We start from the raw sequence: 13,508 nt of genomic DNA on the forward strand, positions 1-13,508 counted from the left end.
AGCTAAAGAGGGCACCACTGTGCTCTATAGATTAAAGATGGCGGATGTCAGCTGTCAAAAAAGCACATGGCTTTGTTTCCAAATAAGAGCACGTGGAATTGTCTGCCACCACATTTATAAGGTATCTAGCTAAAGAGGGCAGCACTGTGCTCTGTTGATTAAAGATGGCGGATGACGGCTGTCAAAAAAGCGCGTGAGTTTGTTTCCAATCAAGAGCATGTAGAATTTTTCAAATTGCCGCCACCACATAGAGGGCAGCACGGTGCTCTCTTGATGAAAGATGGCTGCTGTCATGTGGAATTGTCTGCTACCACTGGTATCTAGCTAAAGAGGGCAGCACGGTGCTCTCTAGATTAAAGATGGCTGCTGTCAAAAAGCATTTTTCAAATTATCCGCCACCACATTTCAAAGGTAAGTAGCTAAAGAGGGCACCACTGTGCTCTATAGATTAAAGATGGCGGATGACAGCTGTCAAAAAAGCACGTGGATTTGTTTACCGATTCTAATCTCGCGCTAGTGAGGTTAAGTTGGTAGCACTAAGGTTTAGGCCCGTTAAGGTGGCAGCACTGCGGATGACAGGTGACGAATTTGCAGCTACTGCGATAAAGAGGGCAGCACGGTGCTCTGTAGTTTAAAGATGGCGGATGACAGCTGTCAAAAAAGCACGTGGATTTGTTTATCTCACGCTAGTTAGGTTAAGTTGGTACTACTGAGTTTTAGGCCCGTCAAGATGGCAGTACTGAGGTTAGCGATGCGTTGTTGTCTGTCTAAAAGCACGTGGCAGTCAAAAAACCCGTGGAATTTTTTTATCTCGCGCTAGTTAGGTTATGTTGGTACCACTGAGGTTTAGGCCCGTCAAGATGTCAGTACTGAGGTTAGCGATGCGTTGTTGTCGATGATGTGTATGTTTAGTTTTCGGCCCGAAGGCTGGTTGGATCCTCAACAGTTCCGCCATCAGCTGTCATAGATGGCCTAGGCATCACTGAAGAGGCGTACTAGGGAAATGAGGAGTGAGGTAGTTTCCCGTTGCTTTCCTCACCGAGCCAGAAGTTGCTATTACACATCAGTCTGCCAAGCCCACTGAAATGCATGCACCAACTGACCCTATGAGCAATATATTCACACCATTCATAGCAGGGACTGGCTGCAGAAGGAATGGCATTACTAGCATTACTCATACCTCAGTCACTTTCATTTTGTCAAAGCTAAGGATAAAGCTGAGACAGATCAATGAAAGTAACAAAATTGCTCTAGCCCATACCAGAAGACATAGTGCACTGTAAACACTACGTCCTGCCAGCAAGCTGTCAAAAAGCACGTGGCTTTGTTTGCAATAATCAAATTTCACGCGGGTGGTGGAGGAGACCTCTGGGAGGCCTCTGGCTGTGGTGGTGGTGGTGGTGGTGGAGGAGGCCTCTAGGAGGCCTCTGGCTGTGGTGGTGGTGGAGGAGGCATCTGGGAGCCCGCGGTGGCGGTGGCCGCAGAACTGTCCAATTATACTACTGAGACGATAGTGGTATACATATTGTCTGACACAAACTCACACCGAACGCACGGTGTACAACAGCTCCCTCAGCCGAACTTATGTCGCGCGCGGCCGCGCTGCTTTATGCGTGTATACAATCTTATATTAAATCCTACATTATTAAAGATGCTGGATGTGTCGTCCTTCCTGGGTTATTCATGGATTGTACCTGGTATCCATATTCTGGCTGACACGAGTGAGTTCGCCACTGTAATGTTTCTAATTTTATTCGTAACGCTTTCTTTCAGCTTCTCCAAAGTGTGAGGATTTGTTCGATACACTGTTTCATTTCAGTTCATCCCACAAGTGAATATAACACACTGTCAGATCTGGAGAACGAGGGGGAAACAGACCAGCACTGATCACTCTGTCTGCAAACACTTCCGATATTGTAAGAAGAGAATCTTCTGCTGTATGAGCAGGGCCTGAGTCCTATTGAAACCAACCTGGCGATTGTTTCTTCGATTAACTGATGAAAGAACGGCACCAAAATATCATCTTGGTACCTCTCTGTATATACTTTCGTCTGGAAAAAAATAATCCCAATTATTCGTCTTGCACTAAGAGCACACTAAACACCAATCTTCTCATCATACATAATGAGGGACTTCAAAAACACCATTAGGATTTTCTGCGTGAGTTATGACTGTTCACACAACCACTAAGATGAAATAAGAACGTTTACATACTACAATTGTTGCAATTATAAGTGCCTCATCAGTTGAGATTCAAACTGGCGACTGATGCTTGCCAGGTCGAACAGTGCAGGGTGTTTGCAAGACCAAGAACTATGCGCGCGCCTCCCATACTGGAGCTTAGGTACCCGAGAGTATAAAACCCGCTTCGAGGGTCATAGTTTATATCAGAGACCATGTAGATCCGGATTATGACATAGAAAATGATACAAAACGGATGCAAAACAGAAAGTGGATGATACTGAATAAGGGGAAGGGCGTAGAAACAGTGAGGATGACCCAACACACATTAAAATTTTACATTAAAATGTGATTTTTGCTCAGTATTTTGCAGTAGTTTCGATTCATTCTCATATGCTACGTTCTTTATAAAGGACTGACACTTTCGAGAAAAAATAGGAAGCTCCACATTTCCCGAGCTTCAATTTAGAATTTTCAAAAATTTATTCTGCTATAGTTTACTTTAACATGTGTGAAAGCATACGTTTCAATTGATTGAGCTTAATAAGCAGCAAGAAAGAAAGAAAATACTGTATATTTTAATAGTAAATTTCTAGAGACTGAGAGACACCGTTATACCAATTACGTTAAAATGTTTATGATACCAGTTGAGGGTTAAACAAGTCATAAGAGTCTCAAAACATTAGTTCTAAATTTACCTTCATCTGGGAAAGCGGATTCAGTACTTTGTCATCGCTGTAAGACTAAGAAATATTTTACTCCAAGCGGTCCATTACCAACTCTACGTTTTGACGTATCCTGAAGGATCCTCCTAATACAGAGGTGTGCTGCATAATACGCAGTGACAAACGACTGCATTCTCCATCCTCATATGTTTCCTGGCAGAAAGCTTACAGTAAAGATACGCTGCTCTTACGGTAATAGCAAACACATCTCAGAAGATATTAATTTTACGACTCATATTCGTAGGAAGCTGTAGATAGGAAGTGACTGATCGAAATTATGAAAGTCTCAAAGTGGAATCCTCGTGTGTGTGTGTGTGGGGGGGGGGAATTAGCAGTATAAAACATTCACGGTAACACCTGACTCTCCTAAGAGATGACATGGAGGGAACACCAGCGCTTCCACCCTGGGAGGGGTTGGCTAACACAGGGCCCTTAGCTGAGCCTCTCATTGCTTCTACCTATTTGTACCAGGATCTTCAATTTCATCTCTCCTGTCGAAACTCCCTTGATAACTCTTGTTCTTTTAAAACTTCAACTCCACCTCCACACCCAATTAATAACAAATATCTTTAAACATATCCTATATAACCACGTGAAACTATATACAGCGTTCTTCATGTAAATAAGACCATCGAAGCGGCGTTTTTACTCTTGGATACATAAGATCCAGAATGCGAGGCGCTCGCATAGTCCTTGACTTTGCAAACAGCCTGGAGGTGTCCGACCTGGGAAGCATCAGCCGGCAGTCTGAATCTTATTATTGCAACACAGTATTTTCGTATGTGAAAGTTCTGGTTTCATATTAATGATAGCGTGAACAGTCATAACTCTCGCTACTAGTAAGAAGAAAATCCCAATGCTGCTTATGAAGTCCCTCATTTTGTTAGGAACATTGGTGTTTGGTGAGCAGTTAGTGTAAGACGAATAATATGGCCTTTATTCTTCGAGACGACATTAAACGCAGAGAGGTACCAAGATGACATTTTGACGTCGGTCTTCTAACAGTTAAGGGAAGATTAAAATTCGCATGGTTGGTTCCAACAAGATTCACCCCCAGCAGAAGATTTCCTTCTTACAATCCCGGAAGTGTTTGCAGACAGAGTTATCAGTGCTGGTCTGTTTCTCCCTCGGTCACCAGATCCAATAGTGTGTGATTTTTACTTGTGGGGTAAACTAAAAATAATGTATCGAATAATCCTCACACATTGGAGGAACTGAAAGAAAACATTAGGAATGAAATAAGAAACATTACAGCGGCAGAACTCTCTCGCGTCAGCCAGCCTGTGGTTACCAGATGCAGGAAGGGCGACACTCCCAGCATATTTTATAAAGTAAGATTGCATATAAGATTTTATACACGTTTAAGGAAGGGCGACCGAGCGCAAAGTAAGTTGGACTGAGACAGTTGCCGTGGCGCAGTACAAGCACCGCGCGTTAGATCTTAGTTTATTTTAGAGATCCCGTATTTACTCGCTTTCTGTAACCAATAGTAGCCCCATGTTAGGTCATGTAGATATTTTTAGTGGATTACAACTTCAATTCTAGGCAATGATGCTATAGTAATTGAAATGTTTTAAGCCGTGTCCAAACTAGTTGGTGGAGCGTTTTGTGAAATTAGGTACAACCATGGCCAAACAGCTCAACGGAGGAAGATATAAAGCTGTCCATGCGCTGCTCTGATATTTATAACTTATGCGAATAGGTAGCCCGTCTTCTAGGCTGACCAGTGTCTTTAACGCGATTGCATCTATTACTGAATAATCTTCATTTTCCTTTTGCTACCACTTTTCCCACAGCTGTGAGGTTGCGGGTGCGAACTGCGTCGCACATGTGGATTTGGCCCTGTTTTACAGCCGGATGCCCTTCCTTACGCCAACCCTATACAGAGGGATGTAATCACTATTGCGTGTTTCTGTGGTGGTTGGTAGTGTGGTATGTTGTCTGAATATGAGGAGGGGAGTGTGGGGACGGACACATTTACCCAGTCGCCGAGCCAGAAGAATTAATCACAACCGATTAAAATCCCCGACCCGGACAGTAATCGAACCCGGGACCCTCTGAACTGAAGGCCAGTACGCAGACCATTCAGCCAACGAGTCGGACATACGAAATAATACTTAATTTTCTAGTACTATTTCCTTTTACATCCGTTTACCCTCCAGGGATAGACTTCCGCCAAACTCAGCGAGGGATCCCACCTCTACCGCTTCATGGGCAGTGTCTGGAGCGTGCGACAATAGGTGGTCATGAATAGAAGAAGTAACTAAATCCCGTAAAGTGTTTTTTGAACTCTGGTTTTGTGGAATCCGACAATGAAGTTTGACCCAGTTCATCCTTGCCAAGTTGTAGGAGCCATTCACGGAAGTTAGGTCTATGTCTCTCATATATACAGTATATATATTTCAGTTTGAACATATTAATTTAGGGCTAGAGTACATACAATTTTAAACTTAACTGGACAAGAGCTGCTCTGTGACTGTTAGGAATAACAGGCCGGCACTGTCGGAAGTCCCCGCCAAGCAAGGTCACTTTTCATTATATTTTGTAGTAACTTACAAGGCGTAGCCTCGTACCATATGATTAACTTTGTCTGTCTCATTTCCTCTTCACCTTCTGATGTTATTCTCATGCAAGACGTAGAAATATTACTCTCTCTTACCTCTGGCTTAAATTTACTCATTGCATATCTCTTCAAACGTATCGTTTCTCTTTGTAAATTAATATCTTCCTAAGTTTGTCATTTTTTTGTCTTTCTCGTGGAATTTTGTAGGTGAATGGTCGGATCATCCCGTTTTATCAGTATCTTAATGGAGGTCAGTAGAAACCAAGATATACGTAGTTTGAACTCATGCCGATAGATATATCTGTCACCATGGCGAATATGAGACAAACACATCGCAGAAAGGAGTAAATTTCTCATTAAAAAGTACATAAATCATTGTCGTAAGAGGTACATTTTTGTAAAGAATACATAAAAATCTCCAACGGGTACCAGTTTCAGATTTTGAAATGTTCTATATTTCTGTGAATGACAGACAGAATATGGACTTTATATATATAGTTCTGGACATTTTAGGGCATATTTGGTTTTAATAAGTCGCAGAGAACTCGCTCCCTAACTGCCTTAACGCATGGTGACCGTCAACAAAGACGGTAGATCCCATTAGTAGTGCACAAGGTTATTTATACTACCTCTGAGTTTAGAAGCTAATTTCCTTTCGATGTGAAGACGCAAATGCTGTTCGTGCTGTACAGATGTGTAATTCTGAGATACATATTACTGCAGCCTTTGCAGTATTATTCACTATAAAACAGCACACTTATAAAATACTTTTACAGCCTACTGAGAGAAACGTAGCAACCTCATAACTTTACATCTTTGACACGTGCCGAGGGACGTGTTTTCTTGTGAAGACGAAGGAGTTGTGCGCAACCCGTCTTACTCCTCCCTGTTTCCATTATTGTGAGCGAAGCTACGAAAGGGTACGCATAGCTCTTGAGAGTGAGCAGTCACGTTCATTTATTTATTTATTTATTTATTTATTTATTACTGAATTAATTAATGAATTTATTTATTTATTTATTTATTTATTTATTTATTTATTTATTTATTTATTTATTTATTTATTTATTTATTTATTTATTTATTTATTTATTTATTTATTTATTTATTTATTTATTTATTTATTTATTTATTTGCCTTGACGTAGATAAGTACCGTACATAAGGCCCTGTATTACACTAAGCGAAGGTTAACTACTATATGCAAGTGAGCAATTATTAAAGCTACTACGAAATGGTAATTGTAATACGAATTTGATAATAATAATGATGATAATAATAATAATAATAATAATAATAATAATAATAATAATAATAATAATAATAATAATCACAGAAGCATCCGTGGGTCAGATGGCAGAGCGCCGGCTTCTCACCACTCTAATCCGCGGTTCAAATCCAGGTCACTCAATTTGAAATTTGTGCTGGACAAAGCGGAGGCGGGACAGGTTTTTCTCCGGGTATTCCGATTTTCCCTGTCATCTTTCATACCAGCAACACTCTCCAATATCATTTCGCCTGTCAGTCATTGAACGTTGCCCCAGAGGAGTGCGACGGGCTTCGGCAGCCGGCAGAGATCATGTCCTCGCCGCAAGATGCGCGATTCAATAATTCTATTCCTGATCGGGCGAATGACTGCAAACCGCCTGTGAATTTCCAATTAAGTAAATGAAATGAATATTGGTGTGGCACAGGACTTAGGTCTACGTTTAAGATGCGCATCATTTGTACGAATGTAAGCATAATAGGCTGCTGCTATGTCTCCACCCTTTATTAATGCGTTACAGATGATTCTGGATGGTATTGAATGTTAGACAGTGAAGGACTTGTCAATGAACCAACAGCAGGCCTGTCTGAAAAGTGCATGTATCGCGCGGAATATTCAAGATCGAATGAGGAGAACACGACACCAAAGAGGATAGTAGTAGGGGAGCGGGGATTCAAAATCGCTGCGTCAGCACTTTTTCTGCTGCGTCATCACCCGAGGTCATTGACCCCGGACAAGGTCATTGATCCCGATCACGTGGCCGTGGCTGTGACCTCACATTAAACATTGCTAACTTTACTGCTGACATCTTGACAAACCCTAACCTAAAGGCTGCCACGTTATGCACGTGGTAGTGGGTAATTAGAAATCTACGTGCTTTTTTGACATCTGTAAAGATGACAGCAACCATTTTTATCCACGTGGGCATGGAATTTTAAACTCCCTGCTACCATCATAACAGGGATAAACCTCATGGATGGCGCGGAATTTAAATTGATCTTGATGGTGATGGGACATAGCTAGGGAGGCGCTATCCAGGGCAAGCTGCCCTGCTCGACATACTACCACCTTATATCAAGCTGCCCTTCTCGAGATACTACCATCTTATATCAAGCTGCCCTTCTCGAGATACTACCATGTTATAGCAAGCTGCCCTTCTCCACATACTTACCATCTTATTATAAGCTGCCCTTCTCGACATACGTACCAAGCTGCTCGTCTCAACATACTACATCATAATGTAAGCTGCCTTTCTCAACATTCTCAGACTCTAACTTTACTGCTGTTATCATAACTACGTTGTCTATGGAATTTGAAAATATAGAGAAAGATGACGGCTATTTGAAAAAGAAAACGATCCTAACAAGGCATAGTTAGGGGCCCAATTACAATAGATTATAGCTAGCTGCCCTTCCACCATAGTTTTAATGCAAGCTGCTCTTCTCTACATATTACTATCTTAGAGGGCATCCCTTTCCGACACGAGAGATTTAAGTTTTAGAACAAGCTGCCTATCTCGACAGCGTAACGTTACGGTTGTCAGCATAAACCATCGTCCTTACAGTTACAGAGGTCAGCTCAACCCCTCCTCCTACGAAGGTGAGCTTAATCCCTCCTCCTCCTTACACATTCCCTCCTCCTTGTAGTTCCGGAGGTTAGCTCAATTCCTCTTGTAAGTTACGGAGGTTAGCACAATACCTTTCTCCTCCTTCCAGTTATAGAGGTTGGCTGAATTGCTATTCTTCCTCCTTTTTCCCTCTACTGTCGTTAAGACTTTACGCCTGAAACCGGCAAGACAGAACATGCTTACTAGGTTTAAACCTAATACAGAATAAATTGAAAAAAAGCTTTACGTCTCCTAAACAAGGTAAAACATGCTTGTTACAGTAGATCGGAAAATGCAATGTGCGTGCATTAACACAAAATACAGAATAAATAGATAGGCTTTACGGAAAAGCGTAGTAACACACACTTATTGTTTCGAATAGCATTGTGAGGTTAGCTCGTCCCTATCCAACAAACAAACAAAAATCTATTATGTTCAGTGCTCAATTTCAGTAAACGACACATTCCTCTTAAAGCATTAATCACAACTAAGTAATGTGAACATTAAAGTTTGAACAGTCTATCTTGCAATCTAGAGGCTGACACTCTACCGGGGCAGGTAATTGGTAGTAGTGATGATTATTGTTTTAAGTAGTAAATCGTGATTTGAGCTAAGGGCGCTGTAGTCGCTAACACTACAGTTTAAAGTTATAATCCCATTCAAAAAATGATTATCGATGTCGCCATGCAAATGCTAGGGAGGGACCTATCTCTTTCGACTACACAATTACTAAGCTTCAACAAAAAATAAAAATTACAGAACATTAAACTCTAAAACTACCTTACTGATTTTTCTTTGTATGCCTCTTTTGTGTTTTTAATACACAGTGCTCAATCACAGAACCTTAAACGCATTACTACGATAACAGAACACATTAAGGAAAATATTTATACACTTATCATTAAAGAAAAAAACAATGCACGAATCGAACTCTCAGCCTTACAAAGTAGCTTATAGAAGGACTGTATCGATTATTATTTTCGTTACTGCTATCCAGTGGTAGTTAATGTGAATATTGCTAACTCCCTCCCGTCGCACTAAAGTACAGAGCCTTCCCTTCCTGACTGCTTTTTAGTCGACACTTACTTAAAATATAATATAAGATGCACAAAATTACTAAGAAGGTACAGCAACATGTAGTTGTGTTATGTGTCAAATTACATTATGATTTAAGATGCACAAAAATTTGAAAGCCGCTCTCTAGGAGGAGCCAACCTCAGTTTTAGGGCAGATGCCCTTCCCGACGGTACAGGTCGCTATCTTGAATGGTCTAACTTTACTTTAACGGCTAGATGACCTTCCCGACGTGGCTAGCTATGTACAATCACTACAGTCGTGAATTCGGTTCGCATGCTGGTTTTTAGTGATAGTAGTTCCCAAGTTCGATTCCTGACATTGTCTTGCACACATTAGATGATACTTTCTAGAAAAATGTAAAACCACGGAAAATTATCAGCACACGCACACAAAAAATTGATTGTACAACAAGAAAAATGCTGTGATCCTACGCGCTAGTTCCCGAGTTTATTTCCTGACATTTTCTTGCAAATGCACACATTACATAATACTTTCTGGAAAAATGTAAAACCACGGAAAATTATCAGCACGCGCACGCAAAAAAAATATTGTAGAACATGAAAAATGCTGTGAGCTTACGCGCAAGTTCCCAAGTTCGTTTCTCGACATTGTCTTGCAAATGCACACATTAGTTAATACGTTCTCAAGAAATGTGAAACCACGGAAATTTTAGCACACGCACACAAAAAATAAAAAATCATTGTAAAACAAGCAAAATGCTGTGAGCTTACGCACACACACACACACACACACACACACACACACACACACACACACACAAACACTTGATTCATAGAAGTAGCAATTACATTTTACCTGAGATACTTACATGTGAGAAGGGGAGTGAAATAAATCATTAATTGATGCATGCTCTTTGCTTGATGCATTGGAAGTGAACAAGGTGACGTGTTTGATTTTGCTCCCAGCTCATAACCGGATATGTGCGAGGTAAAATCTGCCGAAGCGAGGCTTTTACTTTGATCTTGACAGGGAGTATGCATTTGCTACGAACAGTACAGGCGCACCAGACCTCGAATACTAATAATAATAATAATAATCTACCACCTGCTGTAAAAAACTGATTCTTACGAACCCTGGCGTCTGAAAGTGGTAGCTAACTACAGAGGCGGATGGCAGTATTCTATTCTATAAATTTTTAGAGTGTTTCTCCTTGATGATTTAGAACGACCTACCTGTAAGAGAAAATATTCTACACCTTATGAACAAAGTACAATAACAATGAACTCATTTTCAACTGCAGGACTGATTACGTTTTAGCAACTCCTTGGACATTGCTCAAATTCAGTGTAACATTAAATCATAGAAAATATTATGAATCTCGCGAGGGGATTGTGCCTAGTGTAGACGCTCCCTCACCCCTGAGTGAGGGCCCTCGCTGCGAGCCGGAGGTCAGTCGGTTTACGTCCACGCATCAAAGGGTTCCGCTCATCGAATTTCTCTCAGTGTAAACGTGGTACCCGTAGTTACGCGAGGGATGAATCAAGAACAGTGCTTGCTCATCGAGCTATACAAGAATAGAGATTTTATGTGGATTCCGGAAAACAAAAACTATTTCAATCGCAATAAAAATGAAGATGCGTGGAAGGAAATTAGTTCTCAACTAAACTTTCCTATCTCTACAGTGAAAGCGCTACTGGGATCATCGAAAGATCGTAAGAAAATAAGAGCAGAGTCTCTGGATCAGGTATGGTATTACTATTGGTTTATAATGCAAAATTGTGTCATTTCATTACTTTCCGGTACCTATTTTGAAGCATTCTTGGGTCATTGTGGAGAACTTCAACTAGGTGGCAGACAACACCACATTCAGAAGGCAGAAGCCCTGAACATTTGGATTCGTCATATTTAGAAGGGCTATTGCTCTTGTCACTAATTTCACTTGGTTTGTGATTTAGTTTTTCTTCCATTATTTTGTCTTTATTTTACATTTTCACCCATTCTTTCTATTATCCACAACAATTAACAAACATATCAAACGATAGTTTTTAAATGGGTGCAGTTTGGATACGAAATGTATTTCTAAATTGAATTAATATTGTGTGATTTTTAATTATTAGTATTCCTATTTGTTCATTTGACATTTTTAAAATACATAAATATAATACCTAGTATATTTACTGTTTTAAATGCGATTAATTATTATCCTTACTTTCACATAATCCTGAAGTGTTTCGATCAACGCATCACAAACTTCTGGGACGATTTTTGATATTGAGCACTTCGATATTTTAAATAAATACTGCGAACATGTGTACGAATCACCACTTGCTAAGAAACGTAGTGTGACAACCAACCTTTCTCTCACTGTTACTGCTTCTGTGAATGTTTTGTCTTGTTTTTCAACTTTTTGACTGATCAGTGAAACGATTTGTTCAAAATCTTCGGTACTCATGCGGACGAAGTTCTTAATTGTATCATCAATGGGTTCCTGTTCAATTTCTTTCATAAGGCTGTTTCCATTTTGGCTTCTTCCAGGAAATAATTGTTTGCTCCACCATCGTCGAGGACGACGATTTTTCTTCTTCCCTTTCTTGATCAAAAATGACATTGATATGATGAAAACGCGGCTGCAGCGGCTGGAGGGACAAAACAAGTTTCCATGTTGGCTGCAAAACAAGAACAGAAGCGTTCAGGCTTGTCGAAGGCGGCTCGCCCTACTCGCGCTATTTTTCTCTCTGAACTGCGCTCTGTTTTGGGTAGTGCGAAATTTCACGCGAAGCGAGTAAGTTTCACCCGAGCGACTTTCGCGAGGGAGTTTCGCTAGTGTAAACGCAGCGTTATAGCAACTTCTAACTCGATAAGAAAAGCAACAGGAAAAAATACTACTCTCCTCACTTGAGTAATGTCCATTCGCAAATAATAGGGCTGTATCATAATTAAGATGTTGCTCCCTTACGATCAAACTGTAATGTTAAGGCCAGCAATTTTGCCGCATACTACCTAACTTACTGTTAGTTTTCTCTGTGTAAATGCTGGGGATGTACGTTAATTAAGAACATGGTTGCTTGTTTTTATCTTCTATCCGATCGTTTCTAGTACAGAGCTAGAACAATTCCTATTTTTGCTGTTAAAGCTTTCTAACCTGGCTACGTAACTAGTACATCGAACATGCAAATGACATGTTCTGAGTTTTGCTACCCCCGGAGACACGGGTTAGATTCCCGGATCTGCTATTTGAACGGGTCTACAGAGCCTCGGAAGGTAAACTGAGTCGAGGTAGGTTCGATTCCGACATTAGCTGTCTCTTCTACCCACTATAAAGCCCCTGTTGCGCATAGCAGGTGAAGCCGCGTGGGCGATGTACCTGGCTGTATCTTAATTAAGATGTTGCATCCTTACTATCAAATCTGTTATGTTAAGGCCAGCAATATTGCCGCACCCTACCTAACTTACTGTTGACAGCCCAAAATAATAGTTTTCTTAATGCAAATGCTGGAGTTGTACGTTAATTAAGAATCGGCCGCTTGTTTTTTTATCTTATATCCGATCGTTGCTAGTACAGAGCTAGAACAATTCCTATTTTTGCTGTTCTATAAGGATTTCAAACCTGGCTACGTAACTAGTACATCGAACGTGCTAATCAGATGTTCTGGGTTTTGCTACCCCGGAGGCACGGCTTAGATTCCCGGCTCTGCTATTTTAACGGGGTCTACACACCTCGGGAGGTCAACTAAGTAGTTTTGATTCCGACATTAGCTGTATCTTCTACCCACTATAAAGCCCCTGTTGAGCATAGCAGGTGAGGCCGCCTGGGCGGTGTACTAGTCATTCTCCCTAGTTGTATTCTCCGTCCCAGAGTTTGAAGCTCCAGGAGACTGCCCCTTTTTCTCCTATTCGATCGTCGCTAGAACAGCACAATTCTTATCTTTGCAGTTATATAGGAGTTTCGTACCTGGCAATGTATCATACTCCGAGTTATTTTGCCTTTTTAACGGATTTTAGTAGATGCGGAATTCGGACTGAACTAGGATTGAACCTGCTTGCAGGTTAAACAGCAGTTGCTTGGTATGCCCCCTTCAGGAGGTTGTTGCGCACTCGTCGTGCTGACTACATGTTACCTTATAATTTT

Source organism: Anabrus simplex, chromosome 4, assembly GCF_040414725.1.
Source record: "Anabrus simplex isolate iqAnaSimp1 chromosome 4, ASM4041472v1, whole genome shotgun sequence".
Taxonomy (NCBI): Eukaryota; Metazoa; Arthropoda; class Insecta; order Orthoptera; family Tettigoniidae; genus Anabrus; species Anabrus simplex.